The sequence below is a fragment of the Notolabrus celidotus genome, chromosome 21, assembly GCF_009762535.1.
Source record: "Notolabrus celidotus isolate fNotCel1 chromosome 21, fNotCel1.pri, whole genome shotgun sequence".
Lineage (NCBI taxonomy): Eukaryota > Metazoa > Chordata > Actinopteri > Labriformes > Labridae > Notolabrus > Notolabrus celidotus.
Genome location: NC_048292.1, coordinates 3,352,451 through 3,372,386, shown reverse-complemented (window position 1 = coordinate 3,372,386; position 19,936 = coordinate 3,352,451). Strand labels below are relative to the sequence as shown.

The 19,936-nt window shown below is 38.4% G+C and overlaps 1 protein-coding gene across 2 annotated transcripts in view; it reads left to right on the top strand.

Annotated features, from left to right (window-relative positions):
- LOC117805038 (ankyrin repeat and BTB/POZ domain-containing protein BTBD11-A) overlaps nt 1–19,936 on the top strand; it is a 302,242-nt gene that overhangs the window by 230,793 nt on the left and 51,513 nt on the right. The window lies entirely within an intron of this gene.

Genomic DNA, 19,936 nt, shown 5'->3' with positions numbered 1-19,936 from the left:
TAAACATGTTTACAGCCTGGTTCAAAAAACGGCTTGGCCCTACAACGCTGATCTCTCTAATGGCACACACTGTACCGGGGGTGAATTTTTTTCTAACATGACGGTTAAGAAGATATTAAGATTATGAGTTTGGCCCAAATAAGGACATGACTGGTCGGGAACACACAGCCATTGGCTAAGAGACTCACACTACGTCACACTCTGCCTAGTTGAGTTCTGCATTTCCAATATGGCTGCTGCCGTCGATTTTCTTCAAAACAGCTCTCAGGAACAGATGGGTGACGTCACGGATACTACGTCCATATTTTATACAGTTTATGATATGAACCTTTTTGGACGTTTCTGGATTGACTTTAGTTTTGTTTGTGAGCTTGAAAGAAACTGCAAATGTACAGATGACTCAGAAGGTGATTCATTTCTGTGCTATAAATAACACAATTTAAGATGGAAGCTTGGGGCCATAAATAAATGGACCTTGGACCGCAATTGGCCCCCGGGCCGAACTTTGGACATGCCTGCTCTAGAGCACATAGCATTCATGTATGTAAGACATCATGTAAAACAGGACTAGTACATTTATCCAGCACTGTAGTGGTGACGCACATCTAAAGAAGCTAACCAAACTAAGCTGAAACATGCATGGTGAAGTCCTTTTCATGCACATTTGACACCGTGGATAATCAAGACCATACGTTGGAAAGTGATTTATCGCACACTGCAGCAGTCTGCGGTAGAGTTCTTCAGCAGATCTCCTCAGAAGAGCCATTAAAGTCCTGAAAAAGAGCCATTAGACTGAATAAAGTTGCATCCATTTAGGAGTCTCCTCCTGTGAGCTGAAAGATGATGACAAAAGACGAGGAGGGAGAGTTTGTGTTCTCTGCTCTGAAGCACAGACGGGAGATATCTGGACAAAGTGAGGCGAGATGATGAGATAACATCTGATGTTTTTTTAGACTGAGATAATGATTATGAAGATGAGTCTCATTTTCTTTTACCGGGCTTCAGGTGAATCAGGGGATTCCTGGGACTCCCACAAATGAGCCATCCCAGTTTCTCCCCTCTGCGTCGGGCTGCTCCAGTTTCCTTTTATTAGTTTCCCTCTCAGTCATCACTGCGGGAGTGGACAGCCGTGAAGGACTCGTGATGGTCTCTGGTGCTCCTGTATTGTCAGATAGGATTCAGACACAGTGCAGAGACGACCACTTGACGTTCCCAAACAGCCTTTTCATAATATTTTGCAGCATCTTGCATCAGAGGACCTTTCATTTCACATCTTTAACTTCGCAATTCACTTCTGGGAGGCCTGGGGCGAAAACAATCACCCTGGTTTGACCCTGGCTGGCCTCAATACGCCACAAACAGACCCACGAAGACGAAAATAAGAGGCTTTTATCTGAACTCATCAAGAAGAGATTCAGAGTTGGAGGCCCGGTGTGATGATTTGTACTTCAAATATTGATATTTTAATGCTAAATTCTGCATTCTGCTGTCAGACCTTACTGCAGTAAAACAGATGGTATCCTACTGCTGCTGGCTTTAAGTGCTTCTTTTAGAGCATCAGCCTCCAGAGAAACATCATCTTTTAGTGTAGTGGCTGGTCCAAACTTCCAAATTACCAAAGTTTTAATGAGTTTATCAATAAAATGACGGCATCGTCGCACCGCCTGGTTTACGCTGTGCCGTGAGAAAACTGAATTTTCTCAGGAATCTCAAAGTTTAAAGAGATACTTGGACTTTTTTTACAACAACAAACATAAAGTGCTGGAAAAAAGGATAATAGTCATTACCATAATGAAAATGCTGACTCAGCCTAACTTAATAGGCAAAGAGGCGTCAGATTCAGCCTCCTGGCAAACAGCTACCATGATCCACCTGTCAGTCAAAACAACCACGCCCCTAATTACGCCAATATTGCCTCACTTATAGCCTTAAAATAATAAACACAAATGAGTTATGATAAAACTCAGCCTTCAAACAGTGTGTACAAATCATAGACTGTATAAATAATGAACGTAGTATCCGTGACCTCACCCATCTGTTTCTGAAGCACTGTTTTGAGGCCAGTCGGCGGCGGCAGCCATATTGGAAATATTGAACTCATCCAAAAGAGTGTGACAAAAAGAGGCGGGCTTTGAGCCTCCTAGCCAACAGCTATGTGTTCCCTCCTGTCAATCAAGTCAGCTGTGCCTCTCATTGGAAGACTTGTAATCTCAATATCTTTGAAATTACGAATTGCCGAATTGAATTGGTGTGTATGTGGTTTCCGGTACTTCCAGAGCCAGCCTCAAGTGGATCCTTGACGAACTGCAGTTTTTAGCACTTCAGCATTGGACTCATTTTTAGACCTGAGGTTGCTGCTTGGTCCAAATAAAGAAATAAGCTATTAAGACCATTACTGTCTTTTTAATCAAGCTGTAAACATGTAAACAAAACCAGCATGTCAACATGGGTGTTAATGGAGCCTCTTTGACTTTGGAGCCAGCCTCTAGTGGACACTCTAGGAACTTCAGTTATTTATTTGCACACTAGCTACAGTACATTTTTAAACACTGAAGGTCACTGCTTGTTCCTAACTTTGCTGTTAATTCTTTATCATATGATGCTAAACAGCTAGCATACAGCTCTGTTTAGACGCAGAGATTTCACTTTGAGTATTCCCTTTTTGCGTATTACTGATAGATCCATTCTTGATATGTTAATGTAGCTTAACATAATGCGTCATGAACTTGTGGGTAAAAGGTGATATTTTTATGTGTTCTTTGCTTCTTTTTCTTTCACAATGATATTTTTTCAAACATCATCATTCTGTTCCTTTACTCTCACTGCTTTGGTCTTCTGTGTGAGCACAACATGTGAGCATTGTTAGATATTTTCAGCAGCACTTCAAGGCAGTGCATCACTCCTGACTGCACTGATGTTTGGTGCTTCACAATGAATGAATCACTGTAGAAATCGTAGCGAGGCATTTTGTTTGTTGGTTTTTTTTTAAACTTCACCTTTTACAATGGTGCTCTTATCCTTTCACCGTGTTTCTGGGATTTATTCAGAAAAATGAGGATTTTACAACAAGTTCAAATAGAAGGTAGATTTTTTTTTTGTAAAGTGATGACCATCCTCTTCCTCCATCCCTCCCTCCTGTTATTGAGCCTTTTCACTGACAGAACAGAGTAGAGAAAAACACATCAGGGTTCATTTTTATCTTTCTGTTTCAGTTCTGTTTGAAACATGACAGTGACACAGCCTCTAAAAAGAAGCAATAGTAATGAAGTACAAGGTCTTCCAATAGTTTATTATTGCCCTTACTTTTCAACAAAAATATTTGAACTGCCTACTTTATTCACTTTCAAAACATGCCATTACTTTAGTTCTGTTTCATCATCTTTCATTAGCTTTAAATACCATCGTCGGCGTCTTCTGAAACATTTCAACGCTTTGCATTTAAATACCAATTCCTTACTTTCTTCTCCAGCATTTTCAAAACAGACTTGTTTATTTAAAGCAGTTTCGTTAGCTTTCGTTAGCAACATTAGCTTGAATGCATTTTGGGGATGCTCAGTCATTTTTAAATGTGATTTATGCACCCTCCTTGGCCCCTTGCATCAAGAACTATTCAAACTTAAGTGGATGAGGCGATTAAACATGGCCAGGGTGATTTCTTGGAGTTATATCACAAAAAAACAGACTTAAACTTACGAAAGCGACAAAAACACATTTACAAAGACGAAAGAGACGAGTGATATCATCTGCATAGAGTGAGACGATGTGACAAACAGTTAAAAACCCTTTTAACTAAATAGAGTAAAGTGAACACAACCAAAGAGCATATTAAGAGGGAAAATAATTTCGTATGAAGTTTATGATGCTAGCTAAAGTTAGCTTCGCCCAGAAAACCAGCACCATATGAGAGTGTTGCAGAATCATTGATGACAAAAAACATGAAAAAGTGAAAAAAATGTTCGAACACCAAAAAAACATGAAAAAGTCAAAATTTTACCTCAGACACGAAAAAAACACGAAAAAGTCAAATTTTGCTTCAGACTCCAAAAAACCTGAAAAAGTGGAAAAAAATGTTCTCAAACCAAAAAAACATGAAAAAGTCAAAATTTGCTTCAGAGACTAAAAAACTAGAAAAAGTCTAAATTTTGCCTCAGACACCAAAAAACACGAAAAAGTCAAAATTTTGCTTCAGACACTAAAAAACATGAAAAAGTCTAAATTTTGCCTCAGACACCAAAAAACACGAAAAAGTCAAAATTTTGCTTCAGACACTAAAAAACATGAAAAAGTCAAATTTTGCATCAGACACTAAAAAACATGAAAAAGTGAATAAAAATGTTCTAATACTAAAAAACATGAAAAAGTGAAAAAAATGATCTAACACCAAAAAACATGAAAAAGTCAAAATTTTGCCTCAGACAGAAAAAAACACGAAAAAGTCAAAATTTTGCTTCAGACACCAAAGAACATGAAAAGGCCCAAATTTTGCTTCAGACACAAAAAAACACCAAAAAGTCAAATTTTGCATCAGACACTACAAAACATGAAAAAGTGAAAAAAAAATGTTCTAACACCAAAAAACATGAAAAAGTCAAAATTTTGCCTCAGACAGAAAAAACACGAAAAAGTCTAAATTTTGCTTCAGACACAAAAAAACATAAAAAAGTCAAATTTTGCTTCAGACACCAAAAAACACGAAAAAGTCAAAATTTTACCTCAGACACCAAAAAACATAAAAAGGCCAAAATTTTGCTTCAGACACAAAAAAACACGAAAAAGTCTAAATTTTGCTTCAGACACAAAAAAACATGAAAAAGTCAAATTTTGCTTCAGACACCAAAAAACTAGAAAAAGTCTAAATTTTGCCTCAGACACCAAAAAACACGAAAAAGTCTAAATTTTGCTTCAGACACTAAAAAACATGAAAAGGCCCAAATTTTGCTTCAGACACAAAAAAACACCAAAAAGTCAAATTTTGCATCAGACACTAAAAAACATGAAAAAGTGAAAAGAAATGTTCGAACACCAAAAAACATGAAAAAGTCAAAATTTTGCCTCAGACACCAAAAAACACGAAAAAGTCTAAATTTTGCTTCAGACACAAAAAAACATGAAAAAGTCAAATTTTGCTTCAGACACCAAAAAACATGAAAAAGTCAACATTTTGCTTCAGACACCAAAATACATGAAAAAGTCAACATTTTGCTTCAGACACCAAAAAACATGAAAAAGTCAAAAAAAAATTCTCACACCAAATTGATGGGTGGTCATAAACGTCTAAGAATGAAATTTAAAAACATGCGTTAATGGGCAGTAAATATATTTAGGCAGCCCGCCCAAGTATCGCCTATTGTTGAGAAATGCTGACATATGATACACCTGATGGGGGCGCCCTTGAGCCATAAGCAGAAATAGATACATGAATTCCACATACTGGAATGTCTAAGACTTAAACCATCTCTTTAACGTTAGTGAAGAAGTTTAAGGTCTTCTACATTTCACACAGTCTGCACTGGTTACAAAACCTCCTGTTGTTCTTTACCAGAGTTTAGAACATGTGTACGTTTAACATGTCTGACTCTTTGCCTTTACAGAGGTGGGACTAACAGAGTCTTCACAGCAGCTACTGAACCATGTCAGTCAATGGATCCTCTGTCTGTTCAAACCCAGACAGTTATCATTCCTTCCCCCTCATGTCCCGTATTAAATGTGTCTGCCGATGATTAATTTCCACTTGAGCAGCGCTGGTAAAACTATCTGCTGGTCCTGTGTTGATGATGACATGTCCTATAATTGACTGTGATTAATAGTTGCCATAGAATTGCTAATGCGCCCCAAAGGCAGAGCTCAGAGCTGCTCGTATTACCCAGTGATGATTAAATGTCCTTAGTTCTTCCCCGGGGAGCTATAGGCCATGACAGAGTGCCAGAGGACAGCAGAGGAATCTTCCATCTCTGTCCTCCATTACAGGAACACAACAGTCGTCTCGCTGCGATTATCTGGGGTCACGTTAGAGAAAAAGTTGGCTTGACTCACTTTGTCTGCTTGAATTACAGGCTTGTGGGCTAAATATTACTCCAGTTAGGGGCAATATTTTCTAAAACACTTAAATCACATCTGGTGGAACGTCTCTTCAATTAGTTTAAACATGAACCAGACTCTCATTTTTTATAATTAGGCTGGTTAAACAACCATAAGGCCTACTGTCTGTGACGCTGCATCAAAATGGCATGCAACGACTTGTGCAAGCTTTCATGCATCCATTTTTTATTTTGCTTATAACAATACAATATTCAGAGTGAAAGTTTAATACATATTTATAGATTTCAAGTCAAAACAATTTCCTTTTCTGAAAATAAAACAAGACAATTACTGTCTTATATGCTTGGGGTTGTAAACCTGCTTAAATGCCCGTTTCCATCGTCTCTTTTACCGTTTTAGCATCTTTCAGCTTTTTGTTTCTATTTTATTTTACTGTTATAAACCATGTAGCACCAATTTCTAGTGTAGAAAGTGTCTGTTTCTGCAAAAAAATCTTCAAATATTTGTCAAAAGCCTTAAAAATGTTGCAGCATATTAAGTAGCCGAACCCAAAGTTGGGGGTGGAGACCAAAAACAGAGCCTCCAAAACATGTCAACTTAAAGGTGTCATGTTTTCACGACTTGTTTCCACTGCCCAAACATGGTCAAACATCTGTTCTTACATTGTTTACTATGGTTGCATTTATGCTTTAATATTTGATCATTGTTTGATAACTCCAGAAAAGGTTCAGATGTGACCGTCTGCTCCATGATCTATGATGGATAACGAGACCATCATTATCATTTATTCATCATTCTCGGCCGATCTTCAACACGAAGCAATACATCATTAAACCTGTTTTTGTTTTCAAGTATTTTTGGGGGTTGCTGCTTGTTTTGAAGTTGAATATTCTTGTTTTCCTGCAGTCTGTGACCCTTCGGCATCAAAAACATTTGAAAAAGCCAAGTGTCTTCAGTTTTTAGCGATCCTCATCTCAACTTCCATGATTGAGAATAATGAGTGTTTTTCTCTTTTGGAGAGTTCAGTTTGCAGCTGGTGGGACGGCGTTTCCTCAGAGCAGCTTTGAGTGCAGTTAGGTGTTTCTGGTTAACAGGAAAATACTGTTTTTTATTTAATACTGTTTCCATTGATTCTCCTCTTTGTTGAAGTTAGGACCACAGACATGACCAAGACCAGAGTGCACTGAGACTGAGACAAGACCAAGACATGTAGGGATTGAGACTGAATCACAACCAAACCATGGCATGTTGAGACCAAGACCAACACAGTATCTAGAAAAATCTCCATGAGAGGGAACAAAATCAGAGATCTCTTTCTGCAAGGTCTGCACTTTTCTTTTCAAAACACCACAATGCAAAAAAAATCACAAATCTTTGCAAGTGTATTTATCAAATATCTGGTTAAAAACATGTCATTATCCTTATTAAAAGTAAGATTCACCTGACAGGTACAGATAAACATCTTATTTCTGAACTAACTCAATAAATAAATACATTGATTAATAAATTAATAAGATCTGAATTGCTTGAAATGTGTAACAAAAAGCTGCCGTTGCAGCGAGCAACTTTTATTTTAGTTTGTTGAAATTAAGTTTTTATCTTTAAATTAGTTTTGTTTGGTGCATTGCAGCTGTTTTTATTTATTTCAAGCAACACATTCTTCATTTTTGCTTCTGTATCTTGAAATAAGATGTTAATCTGGATTTGCCAGGTAAATGTTGCTAATAATGCGAAAAAGCATGAAGACGTAAAATTATGCTTCAAAAGCGGAAAAACATGAAAAAAAAGCAAAATTTTGCATTTGACGCAAAAAAAATATATGAAATGTCTATTTTTGCATCTTAACAAAAAAAACATGAAAAAATGAAAAAAATGTTCTCACACCAAAAAAAAATTTAAAAGTCAAAATTTTGCTTCAGACACCAAGAAACATGAAAAAGTAAAAAAAAATGTTCTCACACCAAAAAACATGAAAAAGTCAAAATTTTACCTCAGACAACAAAAAACATGAAAAGTGAAAAATTTGCTTCAGACACCAAAAAACATGAAAAAGTGAAAAATTTGCTTCAGACACCAAAAAACATGAAAAAGTCAAAAATTTGCTTCAGACACCAAAAACATGAAAAAGTGAGAAATTTGCTGCAGACACCAACAAACATGAAAAAAGTCAAAATTTTGCTTCAGACACCAAAAAACATGAAAAAGTGAAAAAAAAATGTTCTCACACCAAAAAAAAATAAAAAAGTGAAAAATTTGCTTCAGACACCAAAAAACATGAAAAGTGAAAAATTTGCTTCAGACACCAAAAAAACATGAAAAAGTCAAAATTTTGCTTCTCACACTAAAAAACATGAAAAAGTGAAAAATTTGCTTCAGACACCAAAAAACATGAAAAAGTGAAAAATTTGCTTCAGACACCAAAAAACATGAAAAAGTGTAAATTTTGCTTCTCACACTAAAAAACATGAAAAAGTGAAAAATTTGCTTCAGACACCAAAAAACATGAAAAAGTGAAAAATTTGCTTCAGACACCAAAAAACATGAAAAAGTCAAAAAAAAATGTTCTCACACCAAAAAACATGAAAAAGTGAAAAATTTGCTTCAGACACCAAAAAACATGAAAAAGTGAAAAAAAATGTTCTCACACCAAAAAACGTGAAAAAGTAAAAAATTTGCTTCGGACACCAAAAAACATGAAAAGTGAAAAATTTGCTTCAGACACCAAAAAACATGAAAAAGTCAAAATTTTGCTTCACACACCAAAGAACATGAAAAAGTGTAAATTTTGCTTCTCACACCAAAAAAACATGAAAAAGTCAAAAATTTGCTCCTGACACCAAAAAACATGAAAAGTGAAAAATTTGCTTCAGACACCAACAAACATGAAAAAAGTCAAAATTTTGCTTCAGACACCAAAAAACATGAAAAAGTCAAAATTTTACATCAGACACCAAAAAACATGAAAAAGTCAAAAATTTGCTTCAGACACTAAAAAACATGAAAAAGTCAAAATTTTGCTTCAGACACCAAAAAACATGAAAGAAGTCAAAAAGATTCCTCTGAGTTGTGAGGTTTTTTTGTGTTCTGCATAAGAACACCTGTATAGATTTCCAAAGAGGCCTAACATTCAAGTGTCATCAGCAGTCTATATATAAAATCCAGAGTCTGATTAGTCCGAGACTGAGATAAGACCCGGTTTAAATGCTTCTGATTCAGAAACAACACTGAGACCTTAAGAAGTGGCCTTGAGACTGAGATCTTGAAGACCACCACACATCTTCTACTCCTACATGATCTGATAAACAGTGGACCAGCTCTCGTTCCCTCTGAAGAAGAAAGAGTGTTTCTGTTTAGTTTTAATTAAATGGACACGATCCAACGTTAAGTATGCTCCTCCTAAGTAGACTGCTTTGAGCCTTTTAAAGATGATATCATCCTAAACGCTGATGTGCATCTCATCCATCTCATCATCATTAGAAATATTGCTCTAATGATGCGTTCAGAAGAGCCTCCCTGCCGAGAAGCAGCACGCGATGAGTCTCATGAATTTGCATCTAAATACTATCAGAAGTCCCATTAATAATTTCACTGCGTCTCTTCTGGCTCTGAGAGGAGGAAAGTTTGTGAATCAATAAATCTTTGTGAAACACAGAGATGAAAACACAGCCTGGACTCAGAGAGTTTCATCATAGAGAAGAGTTAAAGTAATTCAGTGCATGAAAAGCTTTCACTCTGTCCTCAACATGCAGCCTCCATAAACCACCTCCACCTCTCTGACACCGACGAGGAGACTCCACCTGTAGGCTGAGGATGTTCTGCATAATTAGAAAATGGCACAGCACATGACCTCTGGGCGTCGAAGTCTGAGGAAGTTTTTAAACTTTGTGATCATCAGCCTCGTCATGCAGCATGAACCCATTTAACTCTGCTCCTGTTGGTTTAAATCAGTGGCTTCATACTGACTTTAAATATTAAAAATTAGATGAGATATTAGAAATAAAGTTTAATCAGACAGATGACACAGAGATCAGGAATTAAAGCTTCATAATCAATGTAATATGAGGATGTGGTTTGTCTCTTTGGCTGTTAACTCAAGTTATTAAAGCATACTGAAATAATAAAACACTAACATTCAAAGTAAACACAAAGTTCCTTGAACAATGAATCAAAGCTGATCCCCCGTGGCTTTACATCATCCCTCCCCTCATTTTATTCTGTGTCGCAGAGGTTACATTTATAGATCAGAAAGTTCACACTGTGAGGTGAATGACGTTCAACAAGCATCTGTGCACTCGCTCTTACATCAAGACGAGTAAACAACCATTAAAGCTTCAGTGGGTGAGGTGCTGACACGCAGAAGGTGCAATTAAAGAGAAGCTGCAGTTCAGATTTGTTTTTTTCTGGAGTTGGAAAATGTTCAATCTGTCACGACTAGTTAGGTTGAAATTATGAGCGGCATCAAACAAAACTTCTGACAGTTCAGGAGGATTGATTCTAAAGAGGAGGAGGAGGAGGAGGAGGAGGAGGAGGAGGAGGAGGAGGAAGAAGAAGAAGAAGAAGAAGAAGAAGAAGAAGAAGAAGAAGAAGAAGAAGAAGAAGAAGAAGAAGAAGAAGAAGAAGAAGAAGAAAGAAGAAGAAGAAGAAGAAGAAGAAGAAGAAGAAGAAGAAGAAGAAGAAGAAGAAGAAGAAGAAGAAGAAGAAGAAGAAGAAGAAGAAGAAGAAGAAGAAGAAGAAGAAGAAGGGCAGTGTGCAGAATTACAGAGTTGCATCATAATCAACGGTTCTAAAAATGAGACCGTTCTTGGTTTTGGAGTCTTGGATTGGTACATTAAAGGAAACAAAAGCAGCACATGACATTTCTTTTCCTTTGTTAGGAACTTAAAGAACTTTTATCAGCAGTTCAGGCTCACATTTATTTTTTAGAACATTTTAAATAAAGTTAATGTAAAGAAATTAATAGACTAAAAAATAGAAAAATGCAAGTCCTGAAACTGATACCTCTAATCGCCAAATATGGGCAGATTTTCCATTTGGCGAGTAAATTTCAGAGGGTAAGCGCCACATAATGAGTAAATGCTATGCTATGAGTTTTACTGCCTTTGGTGTCACTGCAGCTACTTTTCGCTCCTCTGCTGCCTGCATGTCGGAGCATCACAGGGTCAGGCCCCACTGTTTACTACACCGTACATCAGTTCCTCAGCTGAAACCAGGTTTTCAGGATCAAGACTTCATGTCAGGGTTTCTGACTAAAGGCCTGTTTAGTTTTGTTCTCTATAAACCGGCGAGAGGTTTCTTAGAAGATTTATACTGATAAGTGTCGGCCCTTTTGGTCCCCAGGGGATGAACCCTCACTTACTTCAGCTATACTTAAGATGAAAGGCATCTTGTGAAATTTTAGTTTTGGAGTGAAATATCAAAAAACGATTGTTTTGGTCCCAAATGGATCACAGTTAAATTATGTACACATGTTCATGGTCCCCACAAGACCCCTGTAAACTTTGGTCTGCCCCTGACTGTACTTTTGTTGACAACAAGAGGCTGATATTTTCTTCTTCGGTTTGTAACAAGCTTTAATTTTGTACTGATGTCATCGTCCCAAGAGGATAACCCTTCTGAATATGGCGGTCTCACAATGCCATGACTTTCTCCTAAGTAACATCATCAGGGGTGTATTAGCAGCTTTGACTGATGTATTAAAACAACTATCAGATGGATTGTCATGAAATGTTGTACAGATGTTCCTGTTCCTCAGAGGAGGAACCCTGCAGACTTCTGTGAGCTTAAGATGAAAGGCGTCTGGTGAGGTCTACATTTCTGTTTTTGAAAGAAATATCCAAAAATGATGGTTTTGGTCTCAAATGGATCACAATTAAATGTTGTACACCTGTTCATGGTCCCCAGAAGACCTGTGATAACTTTTATCTGCTCCTGTCTGTACTTGTGTGGACATCAAGAGGTTGACATTTCTTGTTCTGCGTGTAATATGACAACCGTTACAGGGATTACTGCTTTAACTTTGTACTGATGTCATCGTCCCAAGAGGATAACCCATCTGAAAATGGCAGCCTCACAATGCCATGACTTTACCCCGAGTAACATCATCAGGAGTGTATTTGCAGCTTTGACTGACGTATGAAACCAACTATTAGATGGATAACCATGAAATTTAGTACAGATGTTCTTGGTCCTCAGAGGAGGAACCCTGCAGAGTTCTTTGACCTTGGTGCTTACACTGTGGGACTTTGGTGAGGTTGCCATTAATGTTTCTGAATGAATGATCAACATTAATTGAAAGTGCTTCAGTGATGTTTAATAGGCACGTTCATATTCTCCTGAGGATGATCCTCTACCTCTTTTGGGAACCCTTGACTTTCCTGAGCAACCTCAGGTCAAAATGTATGTTTGTGCATTTGGAGCCTCAGATGTGCTTCCTGTTTGATGCTAATTAGCCAACCTTGACATGCTAACACATTAAAGAAGGAGGGCGAGGGAGGCATGGGAATAATTAGATCTACTAAACATCATATCTGTTAGCATGTTGCTACGTAAGTAGACACATTGAGTTCAAAGCGTTTGTGTAGCTGCACAGAGCTGCAGGCGTTCAGGCTTTTCTGTTTCGTGGAGTCGGAGGTGGAAAGAACAACTTTTCTCTTTAACGACTTGTCACATGACAATTATGGTCCTCATGAAAACATTCACCTAACTGAAAGTCTGTTTCTCTTTCATTGGTTGTGTAACGCAGCAGAGTAAGACAAGGTAATCACAGGTTCTGTAGCTGCTGTTTGACAGAAGTTAAAGTGTTGACATCTCATTATAGCAGCACGTCTATCAGCTCTATCGTTTCTTTTTCTCCAGGAATAGGGAACAAAGTTTTGCTCCGTAATGAGTCTTTCCAAGGAGGAAGTCTTGGCGGGGAGAAAAGGGAAGACACTAAGCTGTCCCCTGTGATTAATTCAAATGAGATGAAGCATGAAGCCCATAGGAGTGTTGCTTAGATAATTAGAGGAAGGCAGACAGGAGCAAATGTTGTCCTGCTGGAAAAAAGCAAAGTCAAAAGAAGAATTAATGAAGGTGGAGGAAGCTGGGTGATCAGCTCAGAGGGGCGGCAGTGTTTCATATTTGACTGGTGGATGAAGGTGGATGTAGAAAACTGGATGTTGAATATTTCAATCAATCAGGCTTTAGTTATATAGAACCTTTCATTTAAGTCAAATGCAACCCAGAGTGATTTACAGTGATTGAAAACAAGAAAGAAGCAGAAATAAAATGAAGGCAAGACATATTAAAAAAAGATGGATTTTAAAATAGAGACTAATGCACAAAGACAATACAACATGTGTAATTAAAATAAGTTGAAGCATCAGATTAAATTATGAATATAGATAGTTAAAATTAATTTTAAAAAAAACTGTTAAAATTAAGAAAATAACAAAACAGCATTAAAATATGTGTAATTAAAATTAGTTGAAGCATCAAATTGATATTAAGAATATAAAAAGTTAAAATAAATAAATTAAAAAGGGTAAGGATAAGATTTGAAAATAAAATAACGGCTAACAATATAAAAAAAAACTGAGTAGATAAATTAAAAAATAGATGAATAAATAAAAAATAATAATAATAAAGTTTAAATTAATAAAATAAAGCAACATTAAAATATTTGTAATTAAAATAAGTTAAAGCATCAAATTAATATTAAGAATATAAAAAGTTAAAATAAATAAATTAAATTTGGTAAGGGTAAGAGTTGAAAATAAAATGAAGGCTAGAAATATCAATGAAACTGAGTAAATAAATAAACAAATAAATAAATAAATAGATAAAAATTAAAAAACTGTTAAAGTAATAAAATAATAAGACAAATTTAAAATATGTGTAATTAAAATAAGTTGAAGCATCAGATTAATATTAAGAATATAAATAGTTAAAATAAATCAATTAAATTTGGTAAGGGTAAGAGTTGAAAATAAAATTAAGGCTGAAAATATCAATAAAATTGAGTAGATAAATAAAAGTGAATATATAGATAAATAAATCAAAATATACAGTTAAAATTAACAATAATAAAACAACATTGAAAGCAACATAAAAGTAAAAATAAAGTAATTAAATTGTTAAACCCTGCATAAAAGCATAGACTGAATAAATGTGTTTTTAGTTAGTAACTCTCAGTATCTCTGTCAGCTCCTCTCAGCTCCTCTGAGTATCTGTGGACGTGGTGTGTTGCAGCGAGCTCTGGGAGTTTGTGTTTCTCTGTTGTCTGTTTTATGGTTTGCTGATATTGTTCCCCACTGAACGGAGGGTTTATAATTCATCTCCACCTCTTCCTTGATGTGTCGTATTCCTCTTAATATTCAGGCTGCTAACCCGCTGCGTAGACTCACACTGAGCAGCCTGGGGATTTCCTGAGTACCTGGAGGACGAACTGTTTCCACTGCTGAATGAATCCACCTGATTCAGGTTTGAAGTGATGCAGCAAAACAAAGTCTGAGGGCTGCAGGATGAGGTTCAGGCAGGGAGCTGCTCAGACACATCACAGCTGGAGAGCTGGGAGTATCGACTGTCACATTGAATGATTTTCTTTGTTGTAAAATAGTGATGATGACACCTCCGTGAGGCCCTCAGGGTTCTGTTTTCAACCAGGTTAGCTGTTCAAAACACAAAAGGTGTTCAATTCACACTTCTATTGAACAGAGAAATCAATAAATCCTTCAATTTTCACAATAAGAGTCATAAAAAACACTTTTTTGCACTTTTGTTTGCTGCACCAGTTAATCAATTAACAAATATGTTGTGATTGTATCAAAGTGTTTTGTTCCTGCAGCTGAAAGATCAATACTTTCACCTTCCATTCATCCAAACAGTTACAAAGTATTCCTCTTCTCTGGCTCGTTTCTGTTTTAGATTTAGGTTGAAAGTTAGTCTTTTCTGTTGAATTGTGCAGCAGAGAATTACGATATTGGAACACGACTTTTATCACGTATTTTCATGTTGGTGTGACATAGCGTGGTTCCAGTATGGATATCATATCTGGACTTCCTCTTGTTGTAAAAAGTGAAGCCAGAATAACACCCCCTCCTCTGGGTGCTGATGCCTTGCACTGGTAAATATATTTGGAAGCATTTTTGCGAGTACATTTAATTGATGTTGTGTGGCCATTTTTCTCACATTCCTCCATGAAACGTCTGCTGAAGCCTGGTTTATACTCTAACATTGACTCTCCACTGAAGTGGCCAACACCATTGTGAGCATCGTCATGTCAGCATCACTCTGCAGTATTCCACCTAAACACTTGTAGGCAGTGTGATTTCTATGCTCGTCTGTTTCCGGTCTGGCTATGTTTTCTGCTTACTTGTCCACATTGAACAACGGTGACTCTGAGGGGTTTATGTTCAAGTGGAGCTGATACATGTTGCAAAGAGGAATATAGAGAAGGCGTATTAGGAGATGGAAATACAGCCGATGTATTGAAATGTAAATGCAGGAAGTAGGATGCTGCCCAGAGGACCAATCACAGGCTTGTGTTCCATGTCGATTAAATGTGTAGTTACATCCTGAAAGACTAACAATGCTACGCTATGAAATCAGCTCAATGAAGGATGGTGTCCTTTAACGGCCAAATTCGACCAGATCCGTGTCCGGTCCGTCTCTGATCCGTCACAGCTCCAGATCTGTTTCTATTCTAGTCAATGTGTTAACTTCCACTGGATCCACTCTGTTGCGTTCCAGCTGATCCGGCAGGTCTGAGTCCTCCGGATCAGATCCACAAGACTTCTATTTTTGCCAGATGCCGGAGCACGACGCATCAATCTCAACAGAGCAGATGGAGTGGGACAGGAAGTCAGGTTTCACCAAAACAAAAAGAAAACATCCGGTTAATTTTCAGAATAAAACACTCTGTGTTATCTCCAGATCGTATTTCACTTAACTACAACAACAAACCAAAGTCATGATGAGCGGAGCCAGGCCTGGAGTCAACAGGTCAGAGGTTTTCAGAGGACCAGAAAGACAACATGGATGAGGAGAGGAGGAGAATCCCTGATTCAGGGATTACAGCGGGGAAACCTCGGTCACATGACTCCAGCTGTCCGGCGGTCCTGCTCCATGCTGGGCTCTGAAAACTCAACCAGTGAGTGTTGATGGATGAGAGAGCACAGCGATAAATGGAGGCAGGCTTTGTGACTCACTGCAGTCTCAGTCAGAGGAACTCCAAATGTTTTGGCTTCACTCTTAGGGAGCTGTCAAGTCGTCCATGGTTTCAGTCTCTGGTGTGTTGGTTCTCTAAAGTTAAATAAAACAAACTACTGAGGGTCTTTAGAAGCTGCTCCTGCTGCGTGTGATTAAAACACTCAATGACCTGATCCTGCTTCTCTCTGATTTGGTCCCTTTGGATCTTCATCAGGTCTTTAACATGATCACAGCAGAAACAGGGCATGACCGGTCTTGTTTTCTCTTCTGTATTTAATCCGTTTTAGATAACTGATTATGAGTCTCCAAGGAGCCAGGAGTGCAAACTGAGCTGCGAGCTGCGTCTCTGTTTACGTCTGGCTTCCTGTGAACTCTGTCAGGGGCCTTCAGTCTGACAGATGGAGAACCTTGGGCGCACACACACAACGTGTCATTCTGTCGGAGGAGTGAGGTTTCCAGACAGGCCAGCTTTCCTCACGCCGGGTATTTCTGGATCAAACAATCAAACCAGATCAAACAGGAGAGTGTGTGTTTGTGTGCCGGGACGTGTTTACCGTAGAGCTTCACTTTCACACGTAATGTTTTATTCACGTATATCTCAAGTATCCAGGAAGAAAACGCATTAACGTGCCACTCTCAGACAGCCTTTTTCTTTTTCAACTCAGTCCAAATCTCCTCTAAGCCAAAAACTTCCAGCGTTCCAGTAAACCGAGTAAATAATTAGATCAACGGGGATATTAATGTTTGTGAGAAATCGACTCTGCGGGCTCACGCTGCACTTCTTCTTCCAGAGCATCATCGTTATTCTTAAATGCATCTCTAATGACCTCCTCGGCGCGCTGCAGTGAGGCTGCCAAAACACGGAATCAGAGACTTACGGCTCTGAAGGTTTCAGCTCTGACTGAGCTTCTCTGCGGCGCTCAGGTAGAGGATTTAGGGGTTTGATATTTAAACCTCCTCCTGTGTTCACGCTTCCAGTTGTAAAATTCCTCCTGACTTTCATTTGTTTCTGTGCTCATGCTGGGTGCAGACACAGCTTGAAATAAGCTCACACTGAAAGCAGTGGACGACATTTATCATGGAGATAGCAGAATGTGCCCTCTGTGGCCTGGAATACGTTTACCACACCTCCGAGGCTTTGTGTTGTTCTTTACAGAAACTATTCAGGCTGCAGGACGGAGGAGATATCACATGATGAATAAATAAGAGTGTGAGAGGGGGCACAGTCGGATTTGTCACCTAAGATGATGCTGAATTTAATTTCTGGTGACCACGGCCTTACAGACGAAACCAAACAGAAAAGGTTTATTCATTTTGATGCAACTGCTCATTGTCTTTATTTTCTAACATCTGGGAATGCCTGTCTGGAGGTTGTTGTACCCTCGGGCATCTGTTAGTGAAGGAGCAACAGTCGACTAACCAGAGCTTTGAAGGCGGGATCAGGAATCGTACGAAGCTAACTCACAATGTGTAAAATAGAAACCCTTTAAAGCAACAAAATGCACACATACTGGGGTTAAGAGAGAGGCAAATAAAGAGAATAAGAAATGAAGTCAAACATATTGAAGCTTAAGATTCAAGGATCAGGAGCTTTAATTTTGGACACACAAAACCTTACACCATGACTCCAGCCTGCTGAATCCCGCTCTCTCAGGTGGTCTTAAAATATGAAGCCAAAGTGGAAATGTTATAAAAAGCAGTGCCTCAAGCGTCCACTAGTGGCTGGCTCCAGAAGCACAGGAAACAGGGAACAGCTCCCACCTTTCACTAAAAGAGGCCATGCCCCAAAATATGCATAACTTTAAGCCTTAATATAAAGGATACAGGCAAGTTGTATAACAATGCAGCCCTATAAAGTCAAAAGGGATTGAAAAAAAATCTTTAAAGACCATAACTTTTTTGTACAAGGCTTTGAAGATTTTTTTTACCTTTGGTTAAGTTGGACATTTTAATATGGGTCTCTATTGGGACTGACCAAGCGTCCACATCCGGTCTCAACATATAAAGCCCTAAGGAAGTGCTAAGAACTGCAGTGCCTCTAGTGTCCACTAGAGGCTGGCTGCAGAAACACTGGAAACCACATACACACCCATTCAAAGAAGACGATCATTACAGCAGAAATAAACATGTTTACAGCCTGGTTCAAAAAACTGTTTTGGTTTGAATCAAGGGAGCCGGATGCTCCCCTGGTGGTGAAGCTTTCAGCAGTGTGTCTGCCCCCTGGTGGCTGGCTGCAGTATAGGTCAAAAAATCCGTCTCCCCATTCAATTGAATGGAGGAGCAGTCAAACTTTAAAAAATAAATACACATCGTACGAATGTTTCTCCCCTCCGTATGCTGTGGTGATATGTAGTTAGTATTTGACTGTTTTGTATCCAAGGCCTCTTTTTCCTGAAAAGTTTCTTTTTCGTTAGTTATTAGAGTTTAAAAAACGGGGTTTTACTTCCTGTTTCCTTTGATTCACAGCCGCCGTAGAGGGAACTTCAAAGGACACACAGCGTCTTGTGACGCTACGCTGTAGGGCGGAGCTTGTTGCAGTGGCTTCACAGGCTCTGGCTGCACAATGGCGGCGCCCAGGAGAGGGATTTTTTGGCTTCAGAACCGTACAACGGAAAGAGGCGGAGCAACGCTGTCCATTTTTATTTACAGTCTATGGTCTGAATAGCTCATTTCTCTATTGGCACACACTGTACGGGCGGGTTGATTTTTTTTATAACTTGTTTGTTTTGATGATATTAAAGTTACAAGTTTTGCCCAAATAAGGGCATGGCTGATTTGACTGACAGGCAGGAACACTGTAGCTGTTAGCAAGGAAGCTAAAGGCCTGCCTCAACTCCACCTCTTTGTCTCTTGTTAGGTCGACTAAAGTTAGGTTGAGTCAGCATTTCCAATATGGCGACCGCTGACGATCGGCTTCAAATCTCTGCTTCAAACTACGTTCATGTCAAACCTCTAAAGCTCTCAAATCAATATGTTTTAAAGGGCTTCATGCTAGTCATAGATATTTTCAGTCTATTTGCCAAACTAAGGTCACTTGTTATCTTTTTATTTATTTAAGATCAATATTGATATTTCATTTAAATGGTCACCAGACAGTGACCGAGTGATTTCCCAAAAGCACACTATAAGCAAACACTGATGCAGCTTCCATGGCATCTAAAACTGAAGTGACACTTTTAGGACATCCTTTAGAGTTTACATTAGGACTTTCTGACCTCTACCTTCTGAACCTGTGGTGTGATAATCTATTAAAACATTGACTTCACATGACATAAAGCGGTCATGGCTGATCTGTGTAGCTTGTGTTGAAATGAAGGATTCACAGAATAAACTTCGACTTGTTGAAAGTTAAAGCTAAAGGCTTTCATGACATTACAAATAGAACTCCATCCCTCCATCATCTCCGCTGCTTATCCCGTTGGGGGTCGCCAAGCTGTCATTGAGCGAGAGGCGGTCCTTGAAAGGTCGCCACTCCATCACAGGACAAACAACCATCTGTCCAATCACAGGAAGTCCACAGCTTTAAAAGGCTTCCCATATTCACTGTTCAAACACACACACACACACACACACACACACTGACACTGTGACTGTAGCTTCCCATGATCCTCTCTGTGGTCACTCGAGGAAACGAGGATGAAAATAAGAGAAAAATAAGAGCTGAAGAAAACATGAGGAGCGAAGAAGAAGAAGCCTCCTGAGTGGTGAG